At 38.6% G+C, this 19,267-nt stretch overlaps 1 protein-coding gene across 2 annotated transcripts in view; it reads right to left on the bottom strand.

Annotated features, from left to right (window-relative positions):
- CHRNA7 (cholinergic receptor nicotinic alpha 7 subunit) overlaps positions 1-19,267 on the bottom strand; it is a 161,849-nt gene that overhangs the window by 23,795 nt on the left and 118,787 nt on the right. The window lies entirely within an intron of this gene.

The following is a 19,267-nucleotide window of genomic DNA, read 5'->3' on the forward strand; positions in this document are numbered from 1 at the left end:
ATGTTCCCAGACATTGCACTAAGTGAGCCAATTACTGGCCCCATTCCATAAGTGTGCATCACTTTGTAGGTGAATACATACAGATTGTCTGAACATCAAGTAACCAAGAAGATACACCTTGTTCTTCTCTAATGTAAGTCAGGCAAAGCCCAGTTTTTAAGCATCTGTGCCTGATTCAATTGAAAATTAGCTCTCAAATGAACTTTGATCATGTGGCAAGTGAAAGAATCAAGACTATAGCTCTCTAAAAATGCAGCTTGTAATATTTTCTCCTTGACCTGGGAACTCTGGAATTTGGCTACAATATTCCTAGGAGTTTTTCTTTGGGGATCTCTTTCAGGAGGAGATTGGTGGATTCTTTCAATTTCTATTTTGCCCTCTGGTTCTAAAATATCAGGGCCGTTTTCCTGGATAATTTCTTGAAAGATGATGTCTAGGCACTTTTTTTGATCATGGCTTTCAGATAGTCCAATAATTTTTAAATTCTTTCTCCTTTATCTATTTTCCAGGTCAGTTGTTTTTCCAATGAGATATTTCACATTGTTTTCTAATTTTTCATTCTTTTGGATTTGTTTTACAGTGTCTTGATTTCTCATAAAGTCACTAGTTTCCAGTTGCTCTATTCTAATTTTTAAGGAAGTATTTTCTTCAGTAATCTTTTGGACTTCCTTATCCATTTGTCCAATTTTGCTTTTTAGGGCATTCTTCTCTTCATCGGCTTTTTGGACCTCTTTTACCATTTGGGTTAGACTATTTTTTAAGGTGTTATTTTCTTCAGTATTTTTTTGGGTCTCCTTTAGCAAGCTGTTAACTTGCTTTTCATGATTTTCTTGCATCACTCTCATTTCTCTTCCCAGTTTTTCCTCTACTTCTCTTACTTGCTTCTCAAAATCCCTTTTGAGCTCTTCCAAGGCCTGGGACTGATTCATATTTTTCTTGGAGGTTTTGGATGTAGAATCTTTGACTTTGTTTTCTTCTTCTGGTTGTATGTTTTGATCTTCTTTGTAACCAAAGTGAGGTAATATAGTCTGACTCTTTTTGTGCTGCTTGCTCATGATTCCAACCAATTACTTGAGTTTTAAACTCTTTGTTAAAGTAAGAGTCTGCTTCCAATGTGGAGAATGTACTGTCCTAAGCTTTGGGGGTTTGTATAGCTGTTTTCAGAGATACTTCCAGGGACTGAAAATTTTTAGTTCTTCCAAGGTGCTATGATAAGGGGTGGGGTGTTTCCTCTCCACTGCCACAATAAGCTCCACCATGCCAGTGCTCCTCCTCGCCCCAAGACTGCCCCTCAGAACTGTGACCCAGATCCAAGCACGGGCAAAGCAAGAGATTCCTGCCTCAGCACTGGCAAAGAGATCCTTGCAATCCTACTCTGATCAGCCACTCAATTTCTCCTCAGTCTGTGGGCCAGAAGCTCAGGAGGCAGCCGCTTCCCCAGAGGCTGCACTTGGGATTTGCGGCTGAGACCTAGCCCTTCTCTCACCATAGTCACAGACTTTTCCCACTGACTTTCTAAGTTGTCTTTGGCGTTCGTGGGTTGAGAAGTCTGGAAACCACCACAGCTGCCTGTGATTCAGTCCTCTGAGGCCTGCTCCAGGATCACTGTGGCCTGCACACCCATGCCCAACTGTGCTCCTCTCCCCGCCTGGCACGATATACCTTTCTGATCAGCCATGCAGGTTGTCTTGGGCTAGAAATTTGTTTTACTCTGTTTTTTTTTGTAGGTTCTGCTGCTTTAGAATTTGCTTAGAGTCATTTTTTATAGGTATTTGGAGGGATTTGAGGGAGAGCTCAAGCAAGTCACTGCTTTCCCTCTGCCATCTTGGCTCTGCCCCCCCCCCCAAAATGCAGCTTGGAATTAGAAATAATAAGGGCAACCATACTCTTGAGGATGGGATGGTAGAAAAAACTAGGCTGCCATAAAACTATCAAGGGATCCCCCAGGCATTACTCTACAACATTATGAGAGGGGTAAGGAAAAGGTTATACATAGACATGCCCACACAGGTGCACTAGAATTGGATAAAGCCTGCTTTGCCCAGGTGGAACACTGGCTGGACCTTTGAACTGCAGCATGGCTAGGGTGAGTTAGTTGGAACCTGTGCAGAAAAATGCCAACCTTTCCTCTCTCAGGAGTTCTTATGGCCTACCTCATCAGTAGTTTTCTGGTACAGCAATAAAGAGGAGAACCCTATCAGGAATTAGAGAAGCCACCATTTGAGAAATTTTGACTCCTCTTTGCTACCTCAAATAAATCACTTCAGAATTTGGGGTAAACAACGCTAGTCTCAAATCTTAGATTTGCTATTTACTATTTGAGTAACTCTGAGCAAGTCACTTCTCCGTCTGAACCTCAGTTTCCTCATTTGGAAAATGATTGATCGGACTAGTTGTTCTCTAAAATCCCTTCCACCTCTAAATCTGGGGTCTTCTCATCCTAGCTACTCCATAAAAAAAACTAGGAAAGCTTTTCTCAACTTAGCCCCATTAGAGGTTCATCTTTGTTGCTGCTGCAAAGAAAGTATGAGGGGAGGAGCAATCACTAGGCTGGGGCAAGTTGCATAGATGAGGTAGCATGTCATCTGGACCATAGAGTGTCCAGAGGATTTTGATATGCAACAATAGAATAATTAAGTTCACTGGCTTATAGTATGCAAACTCAATTCTCTTCATTTTTTGAAAACTGAAACATCTGTGCTTTCCCAACACTGTAGTATGTCTCTGGTTCTCAATAGTCCTTCCAAACTCCTCCAGGGAGTTTTTTTGCCCTTTTTTGTATCCTCAGGGCTTAACATGGTATCTGCCACACAGTAGGCCCTTAACTTGACTGACATAGTGAGTCAACAATCACATATGTTCTGTGTGTTTGCTGTGCCCAGTGACTTGAACTCATAAAGGGTACGTAGTTTCTTTCTTACTATTCCCCAACTTATCTAAGGTATCCCCCTCCTATTATCCATTTTTTTATTCTGTCCTTTCCAATCCAAAGATCAGTCTCTTTGACAAAGAAAATAGAAGCAAAATAAAAGTTAAGCAGCTCCATTTTCTCCATCATCAGTTATCCCCATCCTATCCACCCCAACCTGTGGTCCTATGTAGCTTTAATCCATCTCTGTTATCCTTAGCTTTCCTTCCCAGTCTCGGCTCACTCTGAGATATTTAGCCTTTCTGATGTTTTTCTTATAGGACCATGCAGTGATTTTTCATAAGGTCCTGTGAATCCTCAACACCCAAACACAGTTTGAATGAGTAAATGAGCCAGGCAGTCAGGCAATCAACAAGCAATGATTGAACATTTACTAGGTGATAGTCATTTCCTAAGAGCTGAGAATAACAAAGACCAGCAAAAGCACAGCCCCTGTCCAAGGAAATCCCATTCTATTAAGAAAAACCACATGCAAATAACTCTGTATACATGATATAGACACATATACACATACACACATAGAGAGTATATAGACCATACAGAGCAGTGTCAAACTCAAACAGAAACAGATCTGGCATAATGACTTAGAAAACCACAAATTAACATTATCTGTGTCATATTGTATTTTTATTTATTTTGTCAAACATTTCCCAATTATGTTTTAATCTGGTTCAGGCTGCTTTAGGAAGTATGATGCCTCTGGGGAAAAAAAAAGATAATCTAAGAGAGGAAGGCAGTAGCAGGAGGGGAGGGACCAGAAAAGGTCCCCTACAGAGGGTGGGATTTGAGGTGAGTCTTTCAGGAAACTGACTCTAGGAGATGGAAGTGAGGAGAAAGAACATTTCAGGCATGGGGGGAGCCAGGGAAAAGACACAGGAGTGGGAAGATGGAGTGTCCCATGCAAAGAACAGCAAGCCCATTGTCACACTGAATCATGGAGTATACAGAGGGAAGCAAACCGTCCGAAGACTAGAAAGGTCATTGTAAAAGATTTTAACTGCCAAAGTCAACGTTTGATAGTTGATCCTAGAGACAATAAGAAGCCATCAGAATTCACTGAGGAGGAATGTGACATGAGCAGATCTGCATTTTACGAAGATCAATTTAGTAGCTAATTGAAAGACGGACTAAAGTGGAAAGAGACTTGAAGCAGAATGACCAATCAGAGGAGTCTTGCAATAGCCCAGGCCAGAAAATACAGTGTCAGAGCTGCAGCCACCAAAAAGTCACAAGTAATGATGTAGAAAGTCTTGATCAGACTCCCACGACCTGGTAAAGAGCCATCATGTCAGGGATGCAGCATCATTGCCCAGCAAGTATTGCCAGGAAGGACATGCAAATGTGAGAGAAGCACAGAAACCCATCTAAGACTGACCTTCCATTGGTTGATGGAATTGGAACACTTGGAGGACAGACAAATATGCCTGCGTACAGTCATATCATGCCTACTGCTATAATAGCTCTGGCTGAGGTTCACTGGCTGCAAAGTTTATAGTCTGTAGAAAGTACTGTCAGGATGATTGATCCCTTGGGTTTCTAAATTCGGCTTTTCACAGTAGCTCATCTGCCTGCAGATTGTTACATTCCAGAAGAGAAGTGATAATAAAGTTGAATCAACTGAAGAACAATGCCTACCACATCTGACATTGAATGAGCTTCCAGAATCTGAAGGAGCTCCAGGTTTTTGTAAACAGCATTGACAATAATGGGATGCCATGCCCCTACAAGATGGTGCCTCCGTGCCTCAAATGTAAGCAGTTCCTTCCAGATTGCTTGGTTCTTTTCCATATAGTCAGCTTTTGGGAGAAATAAAGGCAGGGCTGGAACAGGGAGCTGTAGGGACTGTGAGAGGGTTACATCAACAATGATAACACAGTGAATTGAGTTCCCTCTCCACTGTTTCTGTTTATCTAGAAATATCAAGAGAGGGAGCAAATGAAACCAGTTCTTCAAGCCATCATGGGAGCCCTCCCTCTTTGGAGACCATTGGAAAAACTTAGGGACGTAAGCAGATCATTGAGAATGTGTGGGAAAAAATTCTGCAATCTGCATTTTAGTCACAAGCCTGTCAGAAACAATTTTTATTATTTTAGATTAAACTTTTAGCATCTTCTTAAAGGAGGAGTTCTTAATCTTTTTTGTGTCATGGACCCCTTTAGCAGTGTGGCAGAGTCTATGAACCTCTCATAAGAATGTTTAAATGTTTTAAAAAGAATGTTTTAAAATGCATAAAATAAAATGCATAGGATTATAAAGAAAATTATTTTTATGTATGAAATATAAAAAGATATTATGTACATCATAAATATATAAATTACAATAAATAATTGTATTGTATATTATGTAACATAAATAATATAAAATATATATTTAAATAAATATTATGTAAAATATCATTTTAAAAATATTTTTTTAAAGCTCATGGTCTTCAGATTAAGAACTCCTGGCTGAGAAAGAAGGGGGTCCAAAAATTGACAGTTTCCTCATTGTTTCAAAATTCTCTAACACAAGTTATTTTGGTGTTACAATTTATATCATTCCCAGACAACAGACAAAACTCCACAGTCAAAATTCAAGATTAAGCAAGGGGTACAGAGTTTAGATAATAATTCACTTCATCAAACAAAACAAGAGTCACTTAACTGGGAGGATACTCTTGCAGAACAATTTTCCTAAAATTGTCAATCCCCCTTTGACCACTCCATCCAAACATTCTCTTTTCCAGCTGGTCAAAGGTGGACTCAAGAGACACTTCCATTAACTGAAGTAATAAAAGGCTTCTCTCTTCTATTAAACTGATCATTGCCCTAATCCAGTCAAGGCACTGGGGAAGAATACTGCTTCTACCCTAACTATCTCAAAAGGTAGAACTTTTAAACTAGTTTCCTCAAAGAAAGTAGTTAGGTCTTTGGTAAGAGGGTAGGAGGAAGAAGAGAGCATTGTTTTGCTGAGATGGTTTCTCATCCAGATTAGTACTAAGCCTAGAATTCTGGGAGAAAGATTTTCTTAATATTTCTAAAAGACTGTGGCAGGAGGAGTCTGCTTCAGCAGGAGTCATCCTCAACTCTTTGGTCTTCAAGTTTCATCCCCTCTTCCTAGCATGTGTCTTGCATCTCTCTCCTCTCCATTCATATTGTCACCATCCCAGATCAGGCATTTATCAACTTTTTCCCGAACTATTGCAATACCTTCTGAATGACTCTCCCTGCAAACCTCTCCCCTCTCCAATCCATCTTCCACAAAGCTGCCAAAGTGATTTTGCCAAAGTCTGCATCAGTCCCCTATTCAGTGAACTCCAGAAACTCCCAATTACCTCTAAGCTTAAATACGACTATTCTGTTTGGTATCTAAACTCCTTAACAACCTACCTTTCCATACTTATTATACATTATTCACTTTGATACATCCTACTGTAGGGCCAAACTGGACTTTCTGTAATTCTTCACACACATTACATTGAGATGTATCTTTATACCTCTGCCTAGGCCCATGCCTGAAATATACTTCCACCTCTAAGAATCCCTGGTTTCCTTTAAAGCGCACCTCAAACACCACCTCCTGCGTGAGCTGAGGAACTGAGGCAAACAAGGTTAAGTGACTTGCCCAAGGTCACACAGGTCTGAGGCCAGATTTGAACTCAAGGGGATGGGTCTTCCTGACTCTAGACCCAGCACTTTATTCACTGCACTATCATACTACCAACAATATGGCCTTATCCAAATCACTTGTAAGTCTCAGATCTTTGATTTTTTTCAAATGTTAAAAGTGGCTAAAAATATTTATACTAGCTCACTCACAAGGGTCATCAATCAATCAGCATTTATTAAACATTTATTATGTGTCAGGTACCATCTCAGATAGCAGGGATATAAAGAATGAGGCAACCCTGTGAAGAAAGTGATTTGTAAACCTTAAAACACTCTATAAAATGTGAACTATCATTATTATTACCAACTCAGCAGTCCCAAGCCTTAAGGCCTCTCAGTATTGAATCTATTTAGTTTTAAACAGGCCAGAAAACACTGACTAAGGTGGACTTGAGGCTGATATTGGGGGGGAAGGGAGAAAACATGATTAAGTGCTCAGCAGAAAATAAATGATGTGAAGAAGAGAGAAACAAATACCAATACAGAAAGAGAACAAAACGAAGGGGCTGCAGGAATACAGGTAACACAAAAAACCTGCCTCTTGGCAGGGGATGATAATATCGGGAAGAGAAAAGAGCAGAAAGTGGAGAATAAATAACAAAAACAGAATCCTAAGATTCTGTAAGTCCATGTACAATGTGCTTCTCAAGTATTTAAGTGCCAGACCTAAGTATGATTAATAATGCTTCTTATTAATCCTTCATTCTCCCTGGCTTACAACAACCCTGTGAGACAGAGCAGAAACAGAATAAATGAAGATGAAGTAGCTAGGAAATGGCGTGAATGAGGAGAAAGTGGACATACCAAATTGCTTAAGAAGAAATAAAGCTTTGAGAAAGAAACCACATGATGGACATTTTGAACTGGTTTCCACTTTTATTCTCGTATTTTAAATGCTAGCAATTGGCAGCATGGAACTTCAGTGCCCATAACCAATAAACCTTGGGAGAGATGGAGTTTTCTGAGCATTTCCAAGTGTCATAGCTCCTGAACCAGAATGTTAACATTATAAACAGGGCCAATGGAGTCACTTCACCAAATGTTACTGATCCTTCCAGTGCAATGAAACTTGCAGGCTCTCTACACACAGTATGATAATGAAAAAGGTGATTTGCATAGAGCCACCAACAACTGGAAAATGAACCTGTTTGGTTGCCAGTTACTTGTTTTGCTGAATTCAGGGAGTATTTTCGTTTGTTTAAGCCAATTTATCTAGACATTTGCTGTCATTAAATTAGGTTTGAGGTTAGGAGGTAAGTTCTATTAAGCCTAATTAATTCCTCCCAAGCATCAAAATTGTACCTCAAGTATTTGTCCCAGGTCAAGTTTTCTGCTTTCCTCTGGCAAGAATAACAGAAAAAAGCAGTTTGTTAGCAGCTACCAACAACTCAGTGCATTTTTTCAAACATAGCAATAGTTTTTACTAAAAATTAACCAAATAGTTTGATAAGTTTCTATTTCTATATATGACAGTGGAACATCCAAAAAAGTTCAAGGGGAGAGTTCATGATACAAGTCAAGGATGCTTATCACTGCACTTCACTGTTCTTTCTGATAAGCATGACTTCCAGATCTATCAATCCAGCCCTGGTCTTATTCTCACCAACTGCCTACTGGACATTTCCTTTTGGATATCCTTTAGGCATCTCAAACTCAACACATTCAAAAAAGAATTCGTTTTCCTTTCCCCAGAACCCATTCTGCTCCAAATTTCCCTGTTTCTGTCAAGGGCATACCATCCTTCCAATCACCCAGGTTTGAAATCTCAAACTAATCCTCAACTCCTTACTCATTCAACCCACTTCATAGATCATAGATCAAGTCTTACTGATTTTCTCTCTAGTCTAATCCACCGGAGAAGGAAATGGCAAGCCACTCCAGTATCTTTGCCGAGAAAACCTCACTGACAGTGTGGTCCATGGGGTCACAAAGAGCTGGAAACAACTGAACAACGGAGCAACAATGTGCCAGGGAAGGGATAGGATGGAAAAGGGACGAAGAAGAAGGAGAAGGGAAGAGAAAAGCAGTAGGCATTGATACAGTGTCTATTGTGTGCCAGGCACTGTGCTAAGTGCTTTTATAAATATTATTTTATCCTCACCAGGACCCTGTGAGGTAGGTGCTATCATTATCCCCATTTTACAGCTGAGGAAACTGAGGTAGACAGAGGTGAAGTGACTAGCCTATAGGCACACAGCTAATAAGTGTCTGAGGCCAGATTTGATGCACTGAATCATCAGCAGCATTTGCACTATAAAATGCAGTCCCTGTCCTCAAGGATTCTAATTCTAATGAGGAAGACAGCACAAAAATAAATAAGTAAATACAAGATGTACAGTGTAAATGGAAGCTAATCTTAGACAGAAGGCAGTGGGGGTGGGGGGGGGAGATTGAGATAACCCTGCAAAAAATGGAATTTAACCTGAGACTTGAAGGAAGTCAGGAGGCAGAGGAGAGAACGAAGAGGATTCCCGACATGAAGGGACTGCCGGTGTATCTCAGACCCTCAACCCTATATCACCTGGACTACTGCTATAGCCTCCCAGTTGTACTTCCCTCCTCAAGTCTGTCCCTCTGCACTGTCCACATAGCTTGTCAAAGAGGATTTCCTAAAGTCCCGGCACATGGCAGGCCCTTAATAAATGCTTGTTCTCTTCCCTTACTTTCCTTACAGAATCTAAGTTCCTAAGAACAGCATCCAGCATCATGACTGGCACATAGTAGGGGCTTAATAAATGCTTCTTGAGTGACTGATTCTTAGTAAGGCTTCATTCAATTTTTCTTCCCTGCCCCCAAGGGTTTTTTCTCAGCTTCTGGCTACTTACCTAATTTCCTCAGTTTATTATAAAAATTTAGGTGATAATTACCTCCTTAGCATCCTCCCCTCGATTGTTTTGTCTCTCCCTGCTGGGGAATGACAGTTTATAATCTAGAAGCAAAGGCCCTAGGTCTGAGCTCCCGGTTTAGGTGTCTTATCTGCATTGGGGCTCATTCAAAGGATTTCCAAAATAAAGGCCTATCGTATCTTTTGCATCTGCAGCAGGACTTTCCTTTTGATTGTCTTTTTCCAACCATGTGTTTCACCTCCATTTTATACAATGGCCCTGGCTAATCATCCGAAGCTTCTGCCCAGAGACTCCTTAACTACTTATATCAGAGACAGGTTGAGTAGCTGATAGCTGACTTTATATCTACAGTCAATTAATGTTTTTAAACCCACCTGGGACAGCAGTTATTGAACAAAGACAACTCAGAGGTTTCTTCCATAGTATGAATAGACATAAGTATAAAAGCTGTTACTTGGTTTTTTTCCAATATTTTGAAAGTTCTTTATGTCACCAGGTTATTTTAGGTGGTAGAATATCTGGAAACATTTTTTTCCCCACTTCAGGTAAAAACAAAAATTATTTGAGCAGGGGAGAGGAAGGAAATAAATATCTTCCTTTTTCTTCCTTAACCTTGGAACTAAGATGACCCACGGTCCAGAACACATCGTCTTATCCCAACTGAGCTACCAACGAGAAAGACAGAATATTTAATGTTTTGTTCTAGGCAAGGATGAATGATGAGATGAATTTTGTAATGACCTGAAGAGAGTACATTATATTTGTGTTCCTGCCAGTATCTAGAAACAGCAAGGTATGCACAAAATGCAAGTTGGTCTCCCTGTTAGCGTAGGTAAAAGGATTGGAGGATCACAAGTTATCTACCATCCGGGTTATCAGGGAGAATGAAACTATCCTTAAAAGAGTGAAAGAAGTATTTTAAAGGAGAAACAAAAAAGGAAAATGGGATCTGAATAGACTTACCATCATCAGGAGGTTGGAAGATGGAAAAATATCACTGGGAGAAGGGAGGGAAGAGGGCCCACTGAAGAGGTCCAGCAAAGAAGACTGAGAAGGAGTGGTCTGTTGTTTAGGGGATTCTTACTTGTAGAAGGAATGGGCTAAATGTCTTTTGATGTCCCTTCCCAACCTAAGATTCCACGGATATGTGAGATTCCATGATTACAGTTAGATTCAGTTTGAAATATTGAAAATAAATCCTGGTACAGATGTTTAATGGACAGATGGTGATAGTGGAATGGAGTGGAGGAGAAAGAGCTAAATATATAAATTTAGGAATCAACTACGTAGAGGTGATAATTGAACCCATGGAAGTCGGTGAGATCTTTGAGAATACAGAGAAATAAAAGGACTCCAGATAGAACCTTGGGTAGGGGGGAGAAAGCTGTAGTGGATGGATGAGGATAGACCTTATCAACAAGATGGAGAGATGTGGGATAGATGACAATACAGTTAGATTGACTTAGAACTGGTTGAATGAATGAACCCAAAGGGTAGTTATTAAGATAACTTAGTGGTATAGTAGTGATTTATTTAATAATTATCTAATATAAGTAGTAATAAATTATTTAATTTAATAATTATTTAGCAGTGGAATAAAGGTAATTTATAGTGGAATATCCCAAGTATTTCTATTTGACCCTGTGCTGTTCAACATTTTTAGTAATCATCTGGATAAAATTATACCTAAATGGAAAGAGTATCAATTTGTAGATGACTTGAAACTAGAGGCATAGCCAACACAGTGGATAATAATCAGGATCTGAAATAATATCATCAGGTTAAAACAATGTTCCAAAGCTATTAGGATCAAAATTAATAAATCCCGAGGTGATAAAGGTGAATAAATAACTTTAAATAAATATAAATTTCCATATATATAAAAAGCTGTACAAATACAGAGTTGTGACTTGGCACCAGTGGACTCCAAGCTCAATGAATTAATAGTATTATATTACAACCCCTCCCCAAAAGCTAACATGATTGTTGACTAAATCAATAAGCATGGTATCTGAAATGAGAAAGATGATAGTCTCATTGTACTCTTCCCTGGTTAGACCACAACTGTAGTCTTATATTCTCTTTTTTTGTTGCACCATTTTAAGATGAAGGTTGACAAGATGAAAAGTAAACAAAGGAGAGTGATGAGCATAGTGGAAGAACTATATATCACAAATCAGCATAAGAAATTAAATGAAATTTGGGAGGAGTTTTGCAGAAGCTGCAGACAACATGCAAAGGCCAGCAGATAACACAGAAAAAGTTTAGAAACTCAAAAATGCACAAAATATATGTATAGTATTGTATAATATCAACATATTTTATCTTTTTAGGTACTGTAAATACTCCATAAAGGAAAAAAATTCAGACTTCTCTGGTACAAAGGAAAGGCAAAAAAATTTTACATGGATTTTCCAGATTATAGGGCACCTTACCCCTAACTCCGACAATATGGAAGGGATAACTGTAGCAGTGTTTAGATTAGAGAAGAGAATGTCAAAGAGCGACATGATAGCATTCTTGAAATTTTGGAAGAGGCAACATGTAGAAAAGTTAAGATTGTTTTGTTTGGCCATGAAGGATACAAGTAGGAGTCATGGCTGGAAACTGCAGAGAAGTAGATTTGAAATAGTATAAGGAAAAACTTCCTAACAAAAACAGAACGGTCCTAAAGTGGATCAGGCTAGTTCATCAGGTCATATAAGTAAAGGATGGAAGATTTTGTTATGAATGATAAGATTATGTGATTCTGTGACTATTGAAATACTTTTCAGCAACATGATAAATGGAGGATTTTAACCACCATTCATAGAATCTCAAAGTTGAGACATCTCAGGTCAATCTTTACTGAAATTATGAGTGTTGTTTACAACCCCAATAAATGGCCACCCATCCTCTACTTTTACTTCTCTGGTGATGGGGAACTTACTCTCCACACACACATATATAAATATACGTACCTCTCCAAGATAGACTGAACCTCCAGGGCTCTATTAAAAAGTTTTTGGTTTTTTCATTTGTTGTTTCATTTTTACGTGAAACCAAATTCTATAACCCTATAACTTCAGAGAATCACACAATTTCAGAGTTGAAGGGGGCCTCAGTCGCCATTTAATCCAACCCATAACCCAAGTGAACCCCATTAATGTTCACATTTATATAGGCCTTCTATTGTATCTGGTTTAGCAGCTGTATCTCAGTACGTTTCTCCCTCCCCCTTCCCTAGTTTAAATTTGGTTTTATTTTGTTCTTCATAAGGTAACCATATGTTCACATTCCTTCCTTTTTTTTTTTGTAGGAATGAAACAAACAGTTTTATGTTGAATTAGAAATGAATCAGAGATGCTTACCATTGCCAAAGGAAGGAGCAGAATAACCAGTTTCATGTTATTATGAATAAGAAGAAATGATTATGGGATATCAAAATGGAAGTTGGTGAGCTAGTGAATTTTTGAAAATGATAAAAAGAAAATTGACAAAGTTCCCTCAATTAGATTATTCTGTGTAGATGCAGTCCCCAGTGATTCTCCTATCATTCCTATGTGCATCCAAAAAAAAACATTCAGAATCTTGGGAAATGTTCTCGGTGCTTAAATTCCCTCATCAGTGTTAGGCACATTGAGTTCATCTACATGGATTGTACTATTTGTTAGAGGCAGAGCAGCCGATGAAATAGAACGTAATCTATGAAGCAAATAAAATCTCCTATGAGATACAGTGCTCTAGAAGATGACATTGAAAGGGGAAAAAAAGTTCACACGCATTAGGTACTTGGATGGGAACTGGAGCAGTAGAGGTCTCAAGCCCTGACTGGCCTCTGCCCTTGCACATCTCTGATTTTGGAAGCTAGTTAACGCCCACCTGTATCTATGGCCTCAAAACAGATATTGAACCAATCCTGTCCATAAGTTAAGGGTATAGTAAAGATCTTAGGGTAGGAGTTCATAAGCTCAGAATTCAATCTTGTAGTTGTTCTTCTTTGATCTTTAACCCCATCTCTCTAATAACTGAGTTCTGGTCTTGTTCCTCCATGGCCAAGACCCTAAACCCTACCTCAAGGCCCAAAGATTTGAGTTTATGTCGTGTTACCCTCTAACTGAATCCCTGCAGGGTCTAGATTTTTTTGTTCCTGATCTATAGTCTCTCCATGACTGGATCCCTAATTCCTTGACTACCCCAATATCAACTAACTAACTTACTGCTTCCAGATGGATGCCTGGGGCTTACACTTGGATCTTGGATTCAGTTTGGAGAGTGACATACTGCTTGTCCTTTCCTCTCAATAGCTGATCTCTTCAGACTCATATTCCTGCATGCCCACCCATGAAATAATCAGCCCCTAGCCTAGCCCCCATGTTGTGATGCCCACACTACCTAAAAAGTCTGTCAGGTCTCCTCATCCTGACCTTCTGTGGTCTGGACTGTCAAGGTACCACCTGAGCCCTACTAATGTAAGAAAAAAACAAAGTTAATAAGGATTTTATCAGTGATATGACAAGTTCATAGTCAAGTTAATAACTACAGTGAGCTTTCTCCCTTAGGCTGAAATAAGGCTTTAAAAAGTTTTGAACATTAAATCTAAATAAAAAGAAAGCCTGAAGCACCATGCAAATTATTTCAAAGAATATGTCATTTGCTACTACAGGATCTCAGAGAACTTCCTTCAACATAAACCCATTTACATTGGTTGTACCCAGTTGTTCTCAATGAAAGTGAGGAGGGAGAGTATAATACATTGAGTCTACTGACTAAACCTGTTTCAAATGAAATATAACTGTAGCATCTAGCCTCCCTCCCCTTTATGTGCAAACCCAGAAAAGCTAGCCCAATGTGAGGCATTCCATGGCTCAATATTCACTCAAAACTATAGTTAATGAGGCCACACAAATGTGCTTAATTTCACCAGCCAGCTAGAAGACACATTACTTCAAAGCAAAAGAACATTTAATCAAACAGCATGTCAAGCTGTAATAAGGAACTATCCACCCTCCCTCCCCACCTCCACTCTCCCATGAGTGGAGTATATTCACTCTCTCACAGATCATCACGCTTACCAGGGCACACATCCAGAGAGTACATGTAACTATAGAACACACATGGACAGCACACACATAAGAAACAGCATCATTAGGGAGCATGTAGAAAGAAATATATACCAGGAACCCACATGGCTAGAGCACATATATGGAAAGAACACACATAGGAAGGAACTCATGTAATCAGGGAACACGAGTGATATGGCAACTCATACCTCTAGTGGTACAGCAAACCTAATGTCCTCTTAAGGCATCACTGTACTGCTCTCTACTGGGTGTTGTACTTAAGGTGGGTGCATTATCACTACTGGACCAAATGACTCTGCTAGGCAGCTCTACTGGTCTCCCTGTTGCTGGGATGCTCTCTGTAGATCTTTTAATGCCCAGCTAAGGCATTACCCACCACACAGAGCCAAAAAAACAAGAAAAACCTGCAGAACTCCTGAAGTTCAGATTGAGTTCATCCTTCTTGACTCCACATGTCTAATGCTAATTTGAATTTCATGGTCTTAAACATCTGTCCAATTTAGCATTAAGATATCCCTACTACACCCCAATTATGAGCCTATGATCCCAAAACCTATTTTAAGAACTCTGCCCCCACAAAAAACACACACATACACATAGAAGTCATACATAACCTGGAAAAATGAAGTCCATCTCCTACCCAAGATCCTTTTAATCAGCATGTAAATAAAGTTAGGGCAAGAAGAGGCCAGATGAAGCACCAAGTCTCACTCCTTTCTTTATTATGTACATCTGCCAGCAACAAAACCCCAGACTTTTGTGTTATATTCTGGCCAGAGCAAAGCCCTGTTGTTTCCTTCCAACACCGATTTCTAAAGACCCTATTTCCATCATAAATGAACCATTTTCTCCCCATGGATACAGGCAATGCAACTGTTCTTGGGTAATTAGGAGCTGTTCTCAGGATGGCTTTTATGCATTATCCTATGTATCTAAAGCTCTTTGAATAGTGTACATCTTTTAGCTTGCCTTTCCACAGAAGCCAATGAGTCAGAGATTCCCTAAGTCAACTATTCACAGAAAATAAAATCATAGCCTTAGAAAGTATCTTAGAAGTCATCTAGTCTAACCCTTACCTGAAATATGAATTCAATCCAATTTAATGCAATAGATATTTACTAAGCACTTATTATATGCAAGGCACTGCACAAAGTATTAGGGATACAAAGACAAAATCAATCAAAAAGTACCTGCATATGTGCCAGGAACTGTGCTAAATCTTGGAGATAGCAAGCCAAAAATGAAACAGTCTCTATCTTCAAAAAAGCATACAGGGTACTGAGGATAGGAGGGTAAGAATGATAATAACTCATATTTATGATAGCATTTTTAGGTTTGCAAGATATTTTCCTCTTTTTTTTTCTTTTGAATAACATTTTGGTTTTTTCCCAATTACATATAAAAACAATTTCGACATTCATTTTTTAAATCTTGAGTTCCAAATTCTCTTCCTCCCTCTTCTCTGAGACAGCAAATAATTTGATATAGATTATAAATGTGCAATCATGTGAAACATATTTCCATATTGGTCATGTTGTGAAAGAAAACACAGACCACCCCCTCAAAAAAAAAACACAGAAAAAACTGAAAAATAGTAATGCTTCAATCTGCATTCAGACTACACCAGTTCCTTCTCTGGAGGTAGATAGAATTTTTCATCATAAGTGCTTTAGAATTCTCTTGGATCATTGTATTGCTGAGAATAGCTAGGTCATTTACAATTGAGCATTGCACAATATCACTGTTACTGTGTACAATGTTCTCCTGGTTCTGCTCACTTCATTTTGCATCAGTTCATCAGTAAGTCTCTCCAGGTTTTTCTGAAATCATCCTGCTCATCATTTCTTGTAGCACAATAGTATTCCATTACAATCATATACCACAACTTGTTCAGCCATTCCCCAATTGATGGGCATCCCCTCAATTTCCAATTCTTTGCCACCACAGAAAAAAACTGCTATAAATATTTTTGCACGTATGGGTCCTTTTCCTTTGATCTTTTTGGGAAACAGCATTGGTATTGCTGGGTCAAAGGGTATGCACAGTTTTATAGCCCTTTGGGCATAGTTCCAAATTCTCCAGAACAGTTGGATCAGTTCACAACTCCACCAACAATGTATTAGTATCCCAACTTTCCCACATCCCCTCCAACATTTATTATTTTCCTTTTCTCTATAATTAACCAATCTGATAGGTGTGAGGTAGTACCTCAGAGGTGTTTTAACAAAATACCTTCCTCATAACAACCCCCTGAGGTAGGCAGTGTGTTATTATTCCTATGTTACATGTGAGGGATTAGGTTCTGAAAACTGTATCTTGCTTATAATTATAATAAATGTCTAAGACAGGATTTGAACTCAATCTATCCACCGTGACTAAGCGTTCTAAGCTCTGTTTGAATATTCTTGATGATTAGGAACTCAATGTTTTCCTAAATAATTCGTTCCATTTTGGGACACTGCTAATTTTTTTAAGAATTTCTTTCTTGTATTGAGCCAAAATCTGCTCCTTCCATATACTGGTCCTAGTTTTGCTCTTTGAAATAAAGAAAAATAAGTCCAATCTAGTCAATAATCCTGGAGAACAACAAAAAAAATGGTACATCATATGAATGTTGAAGATCATGCTCAAATAACAGTTTCCAAAGGAGTGGAAGTATTTCAGACTGGCATTCAGACTCAATAGGGTCTGAATTGATCCTTAATATATATCAAAAGAACCAAAAATGAGAAACAAAATCAGTAAGGACCACTAGGAAAAGAAAATGAGACAGTCATTTCCTCAGGTTAAAAATTACTGTGCAGCAACACCTAAAAGAGTAATTCAACAGTAGAAGGAAGAGGGGAGGGAAACAGATGTGTCATCTTGGGTTTTTAAGGGACTACTGGAAATAACCCAGGGGAAAAATAGGAGACCTATAGTTACTAAAGAGAGACAACTTTTTCTTTAGGACTCCCTAAGGGGAAGAACTCATTGTCTCTGAAGGAAATTAAGTCCCCCCTTAAAATTATAGTTTATCATATTCAAATCTGCCTGCATAGTTGTAGGAGTTACAATATCCCCATAAAATGATTTTTCATGGTATTTGAATCTGATATGAATAACCTCATCAGTTGTCATAGCAAAAAACAAACAACAAAAAAGACCTAACAAACAAAAGAAGCCAATTACGTAGCTGAAATTGAGAGAAACAAAAATCTACATCCTTTCTGCTTTCTGTTCTTTCTTCATCACAAAATCATTGATGTGCCATTCACTTGAAGCCCTTCTCTTGAAAATGATCTCCCAAGGCTAACAGAATTCATTCATTCCATTCAATCATTCAGTTCCTGTAAGAATGATGTTGAGATGTTGAAGGTGTTCAAAGTTCAGAACAAACTGAATCTGGTTATGAATGCCAAGGATAACAAGAAGGGCTTTTTTTAAAAGCTACATATATTGAAAGCAAGAAGATTAAAGAAAGTAGAGAATATCTACTCTAGGTGGAAGGTATTCTGATCATGAACAATGGAGGGGAAGTTGAATGAATCAACTTTTTTTTCTTTTTTCTTTCTTTCTTTTCTTTTTTTTATCTTTACTGGGAAGGCTAAAGTAAAAGTGGATAACAAGAAATTGAAACTGAAGATAAATTAGTATCATATCATGGTATCATAGAATCACAGAATCCAAGAGTTTAAAGGAGCCTCAGAGGCTTTCTAATTCAACCCATACCTGACCAAGAATCCCCTTCACAAACATCTCCAAGTAGTGGCCATCCAGTATCTGCTTCAATACCCTCAGGAAGAAGGAATCCACTACCTTCCCCCATCCCTCTACCAACCTATTCTACTTTTGAGCAACTCTGATTGTTAGGAAGTCTTTTTTTTACATCAAGTATAAATTTGCTTCCTGGCAACACTTCCTAGCAGTCGCCAAAATATACGTTTCACCCAGTTTACCAACTATATGTTGGAGTACAGAAAGAATTTGTGAATATGATTACTGAACCACTATGTCCAGTCTTTGAAAAACGGTGAAGGGCTGTGGTATAAGAAAGAGGTAAATGTGGTCCCAATTTTTTCTAAAGATAGGAAGAAAATTATGAATCCTTCACATTATAGATTGGTGAGTTTGATTTAGATTACTGGTACAATTTTAAATAAAAAAATTTAAGGGGATGATTTGGGGCATTTAGAAATGGATATGATAATCACTAAAAGCTGGCATGACCATATAAAAGAGGGCATACCAGGTTAGCCTCATTTTCATTTCTGATAAGGTAACTAGACTGGCAAATCATGGAGATAAGACATAGTATACCTAGATTTCAGTAAAGTCTCTCATAATATGACCAAGCTGGATGAGTTGGTTAATATATTAAATGACAGAGTTTGCATCCAAAAAGACTTCAATTGCCTATAATAATATAACGAGGCAAATAAAATAAAATGCAATTGGAATAAACATATATTTTGTGTTTGCATTTTAAAAACTCAATTTCAAAAATACAAGATGGGGAGGCATGGTCAGATAACAATTCCTTTAAAAACAGGGATTTTAGTGGACTGCCATACGAGTCAACAACATAACATGGCAGGCGACAGCTAGTACTAACACAGGCAGCATTAAGAGAGGCATAATGCCAAGGAGAAGTGATATGACAGTTCTACCCTATTTTGCCCTTCTCAAACCCCAACTGAAGTTCTATGTTTAGTTCCAGGGAGAACATTTTAGGAAAGACAGGAAGAGAGGGAGGGAGGAAAGAAAAGAAGAAGGGAGGTATGAAAAGCAAGACAATCCTTG

The sequence above is a fragment of the Vombatus ursinus genome, unplaced genomic scaffold (genome assembly GCF_900497805.2).
Source record: "Vombatus ursinus unplaced genomic scaffold, bare-nosed wombat genome assembly UNPS02009205.1, whole genome shotgun sequence".
Taxonomy (NCBI): Eukaryota; Metazoa; Chordata; class Mammalia; order Diprotodontia; family Vombatidae; genus Vombatus; species Vombatus ursinus.